Source organism: Mus pahari, chromosome 23, assembly GCF_900095145.1.
Source record: "Mus pahari chromosome 23, PAHARI_EIJ_v1.1, whole genome shotgun sequence".
In the NCBI taxonomy this organism is placed as follows: Eukaryota; Metazoa; Chordata; class Mammalia; order Rodentia; family Muridae; genus Mus; species Mus pahari.
Window position 1 is genome coordinate 21,782,150 of NC_034612.1, and position 14,015 is coordinate 21,796,164.

The window sequence follows — 14,015 nt, forward strand, 5'->3', positions numbered from 1 at the left end:
AGTGTTATATAGGCAATAACAATGGCTAGTAAGAAGGATTCTTTGGTGTTGCTGCCTGCAAGCTGTGCATGGAGCTCTATGGATGAGGCTTTTTTAGTCATGCTATGGTGGTACTTTTGTGATGCAGCTGCCTTTGCGTCACTCACATTCACGAAAACAGCGCCAATGAACTCACTAGGTCACTAAACCTAAAGGTCAGTGGAACCATTTCTTTGGTCTGTCCATCAGTACCAATCTGGGATGAATAGATGTGTGTGTTCATGTATACACAAGGAAAAGACCCACAACAAGATTGGAAACGGAATGTGTGTCAGATTTGGATGGAATCCCAACAGCTGAGTGCGGAGATGTCCAAATCACATTGCCATACTGCCTGTGGTTGAGTCTCAGATATAGCTGACTCAAAGTGGGGTACCTGGAGGCTGTGCTCCCCAGTCCAATGCAGGCCCCTTATCAGAGTCTAATGGATTTGAAATCACCTTCCAAGTTGCCTTGGAACTAACCACTAGGGCTGTCCCATGCAGAGTTCTCATCTCAGCACAGTAGCTCTGCAGAGCGTCTCCTCCTTACCCATTTTCATACCATTTTAGGTCAATTGCCTATGTCCCCCCTCGAATTGTCACACCAGCCGCTGGAGGTAAAGGAGATTGGGATGGTTGCTTCCTGATTTACACAGCAACAGAGTCCCAGGCAGTGGGGTGAATCAGGAATTCAGACCCTAATCTGTTCAGTGTAAAACTCACAAATATACTAACACCTTCCTGGAGATACACTGGTCGGTGGAGCTCTTGGAATTGGCAGAGAAGAGCAAGCCATTCCCCCTAATGAGGGAGGAGATAAGCCGGGAAACTTTCTCTCCTTCCTTCCCCACCACAGCCCCTTCCAGAGAGCCTGCTTCTCCTGGTTTTAAAAACCACTGTTCCCATAGCAACGCCTTGGCAACTTCTCTTCTGCCTCACACTGTTAACAAAGTTGGTTCTGGGACCAAATAGTTTTGTGAAGCTCACAGAGGTGACATCAGCTGGGCCCACTGGCCAGAACTTTGCTTTTGAACATTTCCTGATGACATCACAGTAAAATTTGAAAGTTAACTAGATATCCTCCTGACCAGACGAAAGGAACAAAAATGGAGGTGCTCTCCCTGGAGGTCCAGAATATTTTTGGTTTTTAAAGACTCTTCCATTTTCTTTCATCAAGTGTCCTTTTACGCGTGTCTGTGTGAGTGTGTGCCTCTTGTGGAAGCAAGAAGAGAAGGTTGGATGCCCTGGAGAGTTACAGTAGTTGTGAGCTCTAGACATGTGTGCAGGGAGCTGAACCCCGTCTTCTGGAGGAGTGACAAGTGCTCTTAACTACTGAGCCATCTTTCCATCCTTCTTTTTCTAATATATGTGTGCATTCGGGTATGTGTAAATGTGTTCCTGTATGTGAATGTGCATGTGGGAAGCCAGAGGAAACCTCATTTGTCATTCCTCAGGGACACCTTCAACACAGGTTTTGGGGACAGAACCTCTTTCACGGTCCTGGAGCTCACTAAGTAGGCCAGATTAGCCACCTAGCCATCTCCAGGGACCTTCCCGTCTCCACCTTCCCAGTGCTGAGATTACAAGAGGCAGCCATCACCCCCTGGCTATGTTTTTTGATGTGTGTGTTCCGTGGTGGGTTGACCTCAGGTCCTACATGCTCACAAAGCCAACACTTTTACCAACCGAGCCATATCCCCCTGGGGCCAGGAGGCTGTTCTGAATCTAAAACATGATATGCAGTGTTTAAAGAATGAGGTCTGGGACTAGAGAGATGGCTCTGCGTTTAGTTTGCTGTCAGTTCAAAGCACGGGGCAAGAGAAGGAGCCAAACTTTGAGATACAGATTTCTGAACTGCAACATTCCAGGCCCTCTGCTTAACTGTCAGGGCTACCTTACATCGCTTCCTATTCTGGTATCATTTCTCTTGCACTGATAAAATACCTCCACAAACAACAAAGAGAAAGAGTTTGTATTAGCTCACAGTTCTGGGTCATGGTTAGCCACTGAGAGGAAATCAAGACAAAAACTTGAAGCAGCTAGTCACATCTGTAGTAAAGAGCACCGAGAAAGGATTTGCTTTCAATTTGTGGATGAGTGTTTTGCCACCATGTATATGAGTATGCCTGGTGGTGCTGGAGGTCAGGTCAGAATGCAGCTTCAGGTGCCCTGGATCTGGAGTTACAGGGGCTGGGAGTAGAACCCAGGTCCTCTGCGAGAGCAACCAGTGCACTTAAACACCGGGCCCTCTCAGAGCAAAGAAAAGTGGATGCATACATGCCTCGTTCTCGGCCAGCTCTAGGATGTTCTCTGCTCTTGTATGGTACAGGCATCAAGGAATGGTGCCACTCACCTTCAGGCTGAGTCTCTCCACATCAATTAACTTAATCACCCACCGGCATGACCATAAGCCATCCGGACATAGACAATCCCTCCTAGAGACCACCTTCCCAGGGGACTCTAGGTTGTGTCAAGGTGAGAGTTAAAATTAACCGTTACACTGCCAATTGTCACCTTCTCTCTTATGGGCCTATCCTTTTCATCTTCCTCTGTCCCATAATGCAATGGGGGGTTTCTACCCTGTTCTCTAGCCCCTGTTTAGGCTGCCTAGCCTAGGATATAATAAGCAATACGTATTTAGTCTCCACCTTGGTTTCTGACATAGAATTTCCTAAGGGACAGGGTTGAGAGAGCACATTTTTTGTTGTTCGGGTATAAATCTCTTTGCAATCAAACCTGAGTTTATGCTAATGAGGTGGCCCTTGGAAAATAATGTACAGAGAGACCAGCTATGTTATTAAAGACTTGCAACTTTCAGTCTCTGCCCCAACCTCTAAGAAGGAGACGGTCTAGGGCTGAGTTAGTCACCGGTGTCCAGTGATTGAATCTACAATGTCTATCTAATGGAAACCTGAAAAAACTCCAAATAAAGGAGGGTCTACAGAGAGAGCGCAATGAGATATTGGGATGGTGTTAACTTCGAAGGAGGCATGGAAACTGCATCTCTTTCCAGTATCTCACTCTATGCCCCTCTTCACCTGCCTGATTATATGCATCTGTAATCATCTCCTTTCTAATAAATCAGCAAACCTGTCATGTTAAGTGTTTTCCTGAGTCCCATGTGAGCTCAGGTTGCCAATCACTCAACCTGAGCAGGGATTATGGCTGCATTTAACTCACAACCAAGTGAAGCAGAAGTGAGAGTATCCCAAATACCCAAGGCTTTGGGGGAAAGCTTGGGCTGAAGGATGCAGCGTCTAGCCACATGACTGTGGATGCAGAAACATAGCATCCGACTAGAGTTAGGCTCATGGCACTAAGCCCTTCACTTGTGAAGTCTCCCCTAATGCCAGAAGCTAAGCAGAGTGTAAGCCTGGTTTGCACTGGATGGGGGAACTGAAGTAAACGATAGGAGGCCCAGTTAGTGTCTAGAGAGTCGGATGCTGTTGCTACATATTTGGAGGGCTGGAAATAGAGTTCAGCTGTGAGAATGCTCACTGGCTGTTCTCTTTGGGTGTCTGATGCCCTTTGGAGGCTCACATTTGCATCCCAAGATTATGGTACTATTTAGGAACATTATGGAACCATTGGCCTAGGTGTCTAGGATTGACGGTGGTTCTTAAAAGTGATAACACAGCCAGGTGATGGTGGCGCAATCCTTTAATCCCAGCACTTGGGAGGCAGAGGCAGGTGGATTTCTGGGTTGGAGGCCAGCCTGGTCTACAAAGTGAGTTCCAGGATAGCCAGGGCTATACAGAGAAACCCTGTCTTAGAAAAAAAAAAAAAAAAGTGATTCACAATCCCAACTCCAGCTTGAGATCTTTGCTTTCTGTGATAGAAGATCTACTATGATGTAACCAATCACTGCAAGCTCTTGATACCATGGATTGAGCTGCCCTAGCCACCCTGCTTCCCATCGTAATAGACTATATCCTTTTAACTGTGAGCCAAAATCAACCCATCTTTCTGTAAGGTGCTTCTGTGAGATGTTTTATTATAGCAGCAAATAATTAATATACCTGGCATACCTAACATCCTTTGGCTCCATCTCCAGCACCGGGGGCGGGGGGAAGTAAGATAAACACATTTTTGGTATATCTAATAAATTCTTTGGTATTTTTATTTACCATATAATAAGTGATTAGGGATTTATTGACCAAATAATAAGTTATCTGACATCAAAATGATTTGGGGAAAAAAATAGCCAAAAAAAAAAAAAAAAAAGCAATATGTATAGTTACATTGGGTTAAAGAAAAAAATAAGAAAAAAAAAAAAAAAAAAGATAATTCAGGCCCCAATTTTCCATCCAGGTCACTTTCTCTTAAGTAACATTTCTTCATACTTGGTTATAAGCAACCAGCATGTCTATGTCACTGTGCCTAACTTAATTTTTCCCTATTTTTAGCAGTTGTGTGTGTGTGTGTGTGTGTGTGTGTGTGTGTAGAAATGCATTTTCCCAATTCTTTTTTCAGACTGGCTTTAAAAAAAAAATGCAGTGTGTTTACAATGTTAATGGCCTCACTTTAATTTGCTCGTATTCTTGTTAATAATGAAATCTACTTAATGTGAGTTCAAACTAAAAGCCTGTCAGGGTAATTCACAAACATTTAAAAACCCCGAAGCAATTCTATGAGGAGTCCCTGTTAATATTCTTATGGACTTTCAATGGATAGATTAACCAGGCCTTGGCATCAACAGAAATAGCAAACAAATTAAAATTGGGCTCTTGGTAACAATCAGGGAATATGAATGCTCACACCCTTCAGTACGATACTGGGTATTGGATCCAGCTGCACACAGTACTGGATACTGGATCCGGCTGCACGGGCACCTCCTGAAACACTTTGTTGAATAAACATTCTAAGAATTGCTGGGGATGAGCGGGGGTGACCTCATCTTATCTACCCTCTTCTCAGGAATGCGCAGGAGAACATTGATCAGACTGAAAATAACACAGACCTGCCCGGTACTCATCTTACAGCCATCTCTATTTGTACCAGAAAGCAAATTTTTCATGCAAGTAATATAATTTACACTGAATGTACATTTTATTAAAACTCTGGCCTTGGAGACATCTGAAAATCTATTCTCAGACCTTAGAGATTCTGGCAACTTCTAAATGATCCCCCCATTTCCATGGTGGATTACATCTTCAAGAACAGTGCCCACTGCTGGAAGGATTAGATCCCCTTCAGGTTTAATCTCTTTGAGAATTCGGTTTATATTAAAAGAAAAGCACTTTGCTATGTATTTATACATTAAAAAGTGGGGCTTACCACGGAGCTTTGATACCGAGCCTGTTTAATCTTTACAGAAATCTTTGGCGGGCAGAATTCGTGTTGCTACTGAAAGTGGAAGCTCTTGACGCTCAAAGAGACTAGAGGTGTCACTTCCAAGTTCACACAGCTAGTGAGATGTAGATGAATATTAAACGTAAGCCTCCCATCTTACATGTAAAAGCAACAGATAGTGCTTGTCATATTAAGACCCTCTCCATTAGGGTGTGCGTGTGTGTGTGTGTGTGTGTGTGTGTGTGTGTGTGTATACAACCTCAGGGGTCATTCCTCAAGGGCAGTTCAACTTGTTTATTTTAGGACAGGGTCTCTCATTGCCTGAAACTCACCAAGCATGGTAAACTGGCTGGCCAGCAAATCCTAGGAATCCACCTGTTTCTGCTTCCCTAATACTGGGATTACAGGGATGCGTGAGTTCATACCTGGTTATTATGTGATGCTAGAGATGAAACCCAGAGATCCAGGCATGCTTCACACATAGCCCAGCAGAGTTGCTTCCGTCATTTACTTTGGTCCCAGTCACTGAAAAGCTACTAATCCAATACCCTGCATGCCCACTCTGGTCTGCTGCTAGTCTCTGCTGTACTGGAGCAAGGCTGTGCTTATCTCTTTACCATGTATCTGCATCTGTTTAGGGCTAGAAAGGCAAAACTGAGTAGGTAGCTGCAACAGATTGCACAGCCTACAGAACATAAAAATCCTTTGTGATCTAGGTCTTTATAGAAAAGGCTGAGTGGTTTCTGTACTGGAAGGAAAGTCAAGATTTAGTCAAGCTGTGACCAGGCATGGTGGTGCATGCCTGTACTCTGCCTTGTTTTTCGGGATAGGGTCGCTCATTCTGACCCGGAACCACACTCTCTAGCACTGGGACTACAAGCGCACACCCCTACACTCAGCTTTTTGTTTTGCTTTAGAAGCGGTTCTGGATATCGAACTTACATCTCCCTGCCTACACAGCAAGCGTGTTACCAACTAACCCGTTTCCCCAGCCCTTATAGAACTTTTTCTTAACTGAACCGCAACTCAGACAAATTTTGATGGACAGAATAAATAAATATTATCAGATGTTTCCCCCTCTTCATCCACTGGATGCTCTAAAGTGAGCCTTCTGCTTTCTGGAATGTACTGGCACTTTCTATGATCTGTCTTGGGCCTTTTAAAGCACAAAAGCCAAATGTCACCTTCTGGGAACTGTACAACATGAGGGGCTGTCATCCCAGTGACAGAGCACTCTTGGGAGCGGTGACGCTTCAAAAGGCATCAGACAGGTAATGACATCGTGAGTTATTTGTTGCCAGAATAGGGAATACTTTGAGCAGCTGTGGTTGCATTGTGGCTGCATCAAAGGGTATTTTGGTCCTGAGACAAGGGAGCTTCCAGGACAGACAATTGGCTGAAGGTCCTTAGCATTTGGTGCTCTGAGCACTACACAGTCTTCTAGGTGACATCCTCAGTGTCCCTGTGACAAGTTCGCTGGCCTCTCCGGGGCCTGGTTACCTTCTCTGTAAAATGAATAGGTCACACTGGATAACGAATGAGCGCTTAGTGCAGGCTGTGTGTTAAAAAGACTTTGCAAACTGCCACTCCGTGAGCATGCCCAACGCACAAGACTTATGATGCCAATTTTATGAAAAAAACACAGGGACCAAATCTGTGGGAAATGAACTTACAGAGCAGCAAGGGTCCAAGTTAGCTACAGAAACAGTCTACCCAAAGGGGCCAGGTAAGCCCTTAAGCCAAATGACTTCTATTTGAATCCAAAGGGAGTTGATTCATTTAAATAATTTAGTTTTCAGGAGCTGTGCGGTAGGCTCACTGGATCAAGTGCTTGCTATGCAGGCATGAGAACCAGCATTTGAATCTCCAGTTCCTATGTAAAGCATGAGAAAGTAGAAAAGATGTCTGCAATCCTAGCACTCATGAGGTAGGGACCAAGGATACCCAGGCAAGCTGGCCAGCTAGACAGTGAAGGATTGGCCAGCTTCAGGTCCAGCCAGGAGACTGTGCCCCACCCAGTAAAGAAAATGGAGCACAGTTGAGAATGGCATCTGATGTCACACTCTGGCTTCCACATGAACAGATGCTAACACATAAACATGCATATAGACCACATGCATATACACATGAAAAAGTTGATTTCTGATTCTTTATATATATAAAGCAGATCTTGGGGGCCTTATTAGTTACTTTCCTTGTTGCTGCGGCAACACACCTGACAAAAGGAGCGTAAGGAAAGGAAAAAGGATTCATTCGGGCTCAACAGATTGGGGATACAGTTGTGTCAGGGAAGATGTGGTGTACGGACAGGAGGCAGCTAGTCACGCTGCATCCACAATTAGGAAGCAGGGAGAGATGAATGCCGGTGCTCTGCTTGCTTGCTCTTCTAAGATTCAGTTGAGTCCACAGCCCATGGGACGGTGCTGCCCACAGTCAGGATGGGTGTGGCCGAGGTCCAGCCTCAGCGTGAGGAGGGTCCTGAGGAAGGAGGGAGGTCATAGCAGCGCTGATTCAATGCTGACTCAGAGTCAGTAGCGGGTGCAAGCTGTCAGTTGGAGCGCTCTCCCTTGTCCCAAGGATTTGCATTATCCCTCCTTCATCCTAGTCTTGTCCCTCCTTCCTTCCCATTCCATTTTCTTCTCCCCACAAGAGATCCTGAGCCCGGGCTTTTGTTTAGTAAAAATACATCATCAAGGCTTTGAACACGGTTAATAACTTTTTTTAAGGAATCCTTAAATTTACATAAATTTTATGAATCCCAGATCATCGGGTCCAACCCCTGCTTCCTTAAAACAGAAACCAAACACAAAGCAAAAGCGTGTTTCCTTATAGTCTTGACACAGCCTGTTATTCGCCGGGTAGCTGGGTACAGCTCTTGCGGTTTCCTGGTAGAGCAGACAGCAGTCTTTAGTAACCGTTTTCAGGTAAGAACAGAAAGGTAGCAGAGCACTAAGGTTAAAATGATTTCTTACCAAGTTTTGAAGTTTATGCAAGTAAAGTAGGCACTGCTGTCTTCAATCCTTCAAGTAGCTAGGAGAACAAAGTACTCGCTTTCTATATATTTATACATCATCTTTTAATTCTCTGAACTTGGTTTCCTATCTAAGCAATTCCATAGCCTCGTGCACTCTCCTTGTAATGCTATTTGTTTCTAGATCGTATACAAACCTTCCTCCCATAAGATAACCCCATCTATCATTTGCTTGTTTTCTACGGATTCCTCCTCCTTTTCCTGCCCATGCCTTTTCTTCCTGAGACCATTTCAACTCTCTATCCTTGATGTCCCCAAGTTCACCCTGGCTGATTAATGCCACGGGACCTGAAGGTACATGTATCTCCTCATATCATTCCGAGTTCAAGGCAAGTCTCATAATGAACAATTTCTACAAAGGACCATGTAGGCTTTTATGGCCTCTGTGGTTATATTGTCTAGATCCTTTCTCATGGCCATAAAGGCCAAGAAGAAGTCCTGTTCCTTAACCTCCACAGCCTCATGGCCATCACCATTCCTCATTCCGGAGAGCGCCATCTGTTTCATTTATTATGGAGCGATTAGCTCTGTGTAACAGGGGAAGTATATTCCCCAGAAAGAGAGATTGAAAATAAAATAGAAGAGACCACAGATCAGCTTCAGGGTACAAGTGGGGATCAATGCCCTCGTGATGCTCCAGGGGCAGGAACTGTGTCACACGGCCCCTTTACGCAGCCCAGCTGGACCTGGCAGGTCTTCTCTGATCAATTAAACCTTTCGATAAACATTTTCATAGACAAGCCCAGAGACGCATCTTCTAGCTGATTCTAAAGACAGTCAAGTTTGCCGTGGTGATTATTACATTTCTACGCCCCTTCAGTTCCCCCACCTTCTCTACCTTAACCTACCTTAACCTATTAGCCCCATTTCCCCCCCCCGTTCTCTGTGTGTGTGTGTCTGTCTGTCTGTCTGTCTCTCTCTGTCTCTCTGTCTCTGTCTCTCTGTCTCTCTCTCTGTCTCTCTGTCTCTCTGTGTGTGTGTGTGTGTGTGTGTGTGTTTCAACACATGAAAGAAAACATGCAATGCCTGTCTTTTTTAAACTGTGGTTTATCTGTTTAATATGGTTATTATGAAAGGTTCTATACACTTTTCTGCAGATAACATAATTTTGCTCTTACTCTATTCTCTGATTAACCTATCTCTTGGCAAGCATGAACCCAGCAACAAGTAGGAGAAATAATTTTTCTCCTCTGCTGTCCAATCTTTTCAATGAAACTGTAACACTGACCTTCCTGTAGAAGACAAATTCCAGCCCATAGAACCTCCAGGCAAGCATGAGAACAAAGCAGAAACCTATTTCATTATGAAGTTGAATGACAGTGGCTCATTTATTACGGTGATCAATAATCTCAGAATAGAGAAAGAAATTTCATATTAGAGTAGCGTGAACTATTTATGAGGGTTGGGTCACTGTTTGCTCCAAACATAAGGATGTATCGTAGCTAGAGAACGAAGGGACCAGTCTCCAGGGCATTCCCAGGAAGTGTTCAGGTTTTGAAATATTTAAACTAATAACAAGCCAGCTATAGGAACTTGAATGAGAGCCACCTGAATGTCACTCCTGATTTAACTAAATATCTTCCCATGCAATTCCTACAACCATGTTGAATTAATTCAGAGACATAACAAGATAAAAGGAAAAAGACAAAGGACTCAGAGCACCTGGATCTTTCTTTGTAAAGAGAAATGATAGAGCATTTTGGCAGTACCAGCTATTGGAACCAGGGCCATCATGGAAGCTACATAGCATTTTACCACCAAGCCATGGCCCCTGTGCCTTACTAGGGGATTCTACCATTGAGTCATGCATGTCCCTAGCCTCTTACAGAAAGTCTCTAGGCAAGTGCTAAATGGCCAAGTCACACCTTTTGCACCTCACTGAGGGATTATAGGCAAGTGCTCAACCATTGAGCAACATCTCCAGCACCTCACTGGGGGATTCTAGCAAGCACTGTACAATGTTCTTAATTAGCATGAATTACTTCATTAGGTAGCGTTCTCTATAGGAGCAGAACAAACATGCATAAATACACACACACACACACACACACACACACACACACATTAGACTGACCTACACAATACGGGTGCTAGGGAATCCAACCATGGCTGTCTACATGCTGAGAAGCTAAGAACCCCATAGCTGCTCATTCACTAAAGCTGGATACCTCAGGGATTTCAACCTTGTGCTAAAGGCCTAGAGGATGCCTAGAGAGTCACAATAAACATTGGAAGGCCAGAGAAGCTGGCTTCTGTTCTCAGTGAAGGGTGTCAGCAGAGGCAGCATCAGAGTAGATGCTGGAAATGTAGGCAAACAGGAAAAAAAAAATCATCTATTTCCCCAGTTCTCTAGTATCTAGACATCCTCGAGATCAGTTGTCCTCGACCTGTGGGTCACAACTCCTTTGACAGCCCTCTGGCCCCAAAACAAGTTACATTGCAATTTATAACAGTAGCAAACTTGCAGTTGTGTTTGGGACAACACGAGGAACTGTATTAAAGGGTCACAGTGTTAGGAAGGTCGAGGACCACTGCCTTAGAACCTGTTTTCCACTCTGTAGGCGGATCTTCCATCTTCTGTTATCTTCCTGAGGAACACTCTTAACAGATGCACTCAGAAACATGTCTCTTGGTTGATCCCACAATCAATCAAATTGACAATGGAGATTAAACTTGCCAATAACTATTGCCTACTTATCCACTGTCCATCTTCTTCAACACAATGTTTGTTAAAGTCTTTTTTTTATTGCTGTGTGTGTTTGCATTTGTGTGTTTACATGTGTGAGGGTACATGAGTGTGTGTAGCTGCATGTATATGTATATTTACTTGCATATAGAGGTCAGAGGAAAGCCTTAGGATTTGCTCTTCAACTGGTTTATGTCTTAATTTTGCTTGCTTGTCTGATGTTTTTAATAATTTTTAAAAATTTTTTATATCCATTAGCCTGTATGCATGTCTGTATGAGGAGGTCAGATGCCCTGGAACTGAAGTTACAGAAAGTTGCGAGCTGCCATGTGGGTGCTGAGAATTGAACCCAGGTCCGCTAGAATAAGACCCAGTGCTCTTAACCACTGAGACACCATCTCTCCAGCCCCTGCTCGCCTGTATTTTGACACAAGCTCTCTCACTGGCTCAGAGATCATCTATTGGGCTAGCATGGGTGGCCAGAGAACTCAGGAACACACTGGTGTCTAGTTCCCTAGTGCTGGGATTATAATTGGTGCTATTTTATGTGAGTTCCAAGAAATCAAACTCTTGCCCTCAAACTTGCATGATATATTTTTTAAAACTGTGCCATTGTCCTGGGCTTCTGTTTCTCGACACTTTTTAATTGAGTTTTTTATTTTCTCTCTGGTTAGGCCTTGAGGGGTGTATCCTGAAGGCAAGACTTCGTTAAAGATACATGTTTCAGAGCATTTTGTGCTGTTCTGTGGTTTGGTGTTTTCGTTTTGTTTTGTTTTGTTTGAAAATTCTCTTCGGAATGCAAATGGTTATGCTTCTGAAAGAGCGCAATTCCTCTTTCTTTATTCTTGTAAATCTTTTAACTGTTGTGATTTTGATATTGTGTCTCACTCAGGATGACAAACATTTTCTCCTGTCTTTCTCCCAGAAGTTTTCAGCTTGGTCTTAATATTTCATTTCTAGGATCTATTTCTGTGTATGCTGCAAGCTATGAATTAAGACTCACCCTCTTGCTTACAATGATCAGTTGTTGCAGCGATTGCTCAATGGATTCTGCGTCGTGGCAAGATGGCCTGGAGGGTGAAGGCGCTTTCCACCAACACTGGCAACCTGAGTTTGATCCCCAAGACCCATGTGACAACTGATGCCCGCAGGTTGTCCTCTGACCTCCACACACATCCTCTGGTAGGTGTTCCCCTGCGCACACATGCATGTTCACACACAATAAAGAAATGTAAATTTGTAAGAGAACAGGTTACATATTGTCATCCTTAGATCTTTTTTGTCAAAAATCAATTGACTGGGTGGGTACAGTGACTCACGTCTCTAGTGTCAGAACTTGAGAGACTGAAGCAGGAGAACTGCCATGAGTGTGATACCCGCCAACTTCATAATGAATTTTAGGTGAACCTGGGCTGAAGATGGAAACCCTGAACCAAACAAATAAAACCAAAAACCTCAAAATAGCTAGGCATGTTGATGCATACATATAATCCAGAAATCAGGAAACAGAGGCAAGAAGATGGCACAAGTTCAGCCTGGGCTATATTACTGAGTTCTAGGATGGCCAGGACTACAGAATGAAAATCTGCCTCCAAAACAAAATGAAACAAAATCCCCTTTAAATAATGTAACTCAGTGGTAAAGCACCAACCTAGAATCCTTCAGTGAGAGGCTTAGGGTATGACTCTATGGTAAAACCCCTGCCTAGAATCCCCCAGTGAAGGGGTGGGTATATGGCTCAGTGGTAGAGCCCCTGCCTAGAATCCCCCAGTGAGGGGCTGGGGACATGCTCACTGATAGAACACTTTGCTAGCATGCATGAGCTCCTGAACTAATTTCCAGTATAATAACAACAACCCTGTAAGCAATCTGAAAGGTTCTCTTGGTCAGATCTCAAAGGTATCTTCTTCCAGCCTGCTCTTAATTGATTTTTTTTTTTTTTTTTTTTTTTGCTTACAAATACTCACACACACAAACAATTATACAGGCTGACAAAACACGAAACATCTGTCTCACCCAGCTGAGCATGGATGTCTCTCATACACTCCCAGAAGACCGCCCAAGAGCCAGCCACTGTGTTTTCTGAGGCAGATTCTCTCACTGAACCTGGACCTCAACAAGTAGACTAGGCTTGCTGGCCACAAAGCCTCAGGGATTCGGCTGTCTCTCCCTCCCCGAGGCTGGAATTGCAAATGCACACAATTGGCGTTTTAAATGCCAACTCTGGAGATGGAACTCAGGTTCTCATGCCTACGCAGAAAACACTTGAGCAACCAAGTCATCTCCTCAGCCCCGTACGCATTTTTCAAGCAATGTAGTTTAACTGGATCTGTCAGGTTCAACCACTTGGGCATTGCTGTAGAGAAGCCTACAGAAATCATAATTTTCAAAATGATAATATCTTGACTCCTGTGTAAATATAAAATGAACATGTGTCAAAGATCTTATTCAATTTATTCATTAATGACATGTTAAGATTAGTTCAAAGAATATCAGAGGAACTGGGTATTTAAAAATTAGCTTTCAAAAAATATTAGGATAAGATTTTTTTTTTTAAGCTGGATTTTAAAAAAAAACACTTTTAAAGTTCTATGGAGCATCAAACCATCATTTGGGGCCTCTCTGTTCTATCAGACAGAAATTATCTGCATATCTTTTGGGTACAATCTCCAAGTTAATTGTAACCTCACATTTGTTGTGGTTAGAATCTGAAGTGTTCCCTGCAGGTTTGTGTCTTTGAATACTTGGCCCCTGGCTGGTGGCAGTGTTTTGGATGAGTGTGGAAGCATCAGGAGAGCAGTCCTTAACCTTCCTAATGCTACAAACACTTGAATTCAGTGCCCCATGTTATGGTGACCCTCCTCCCCCACAACCACAAAATCATTTCATTGCTGCTTCATAACTGTAACTTTACTACCGTTATGAATCATAATGTAAATATCTGATGTGCAGGATATCTGATATGCAAGCCCTATGAACAGATCAC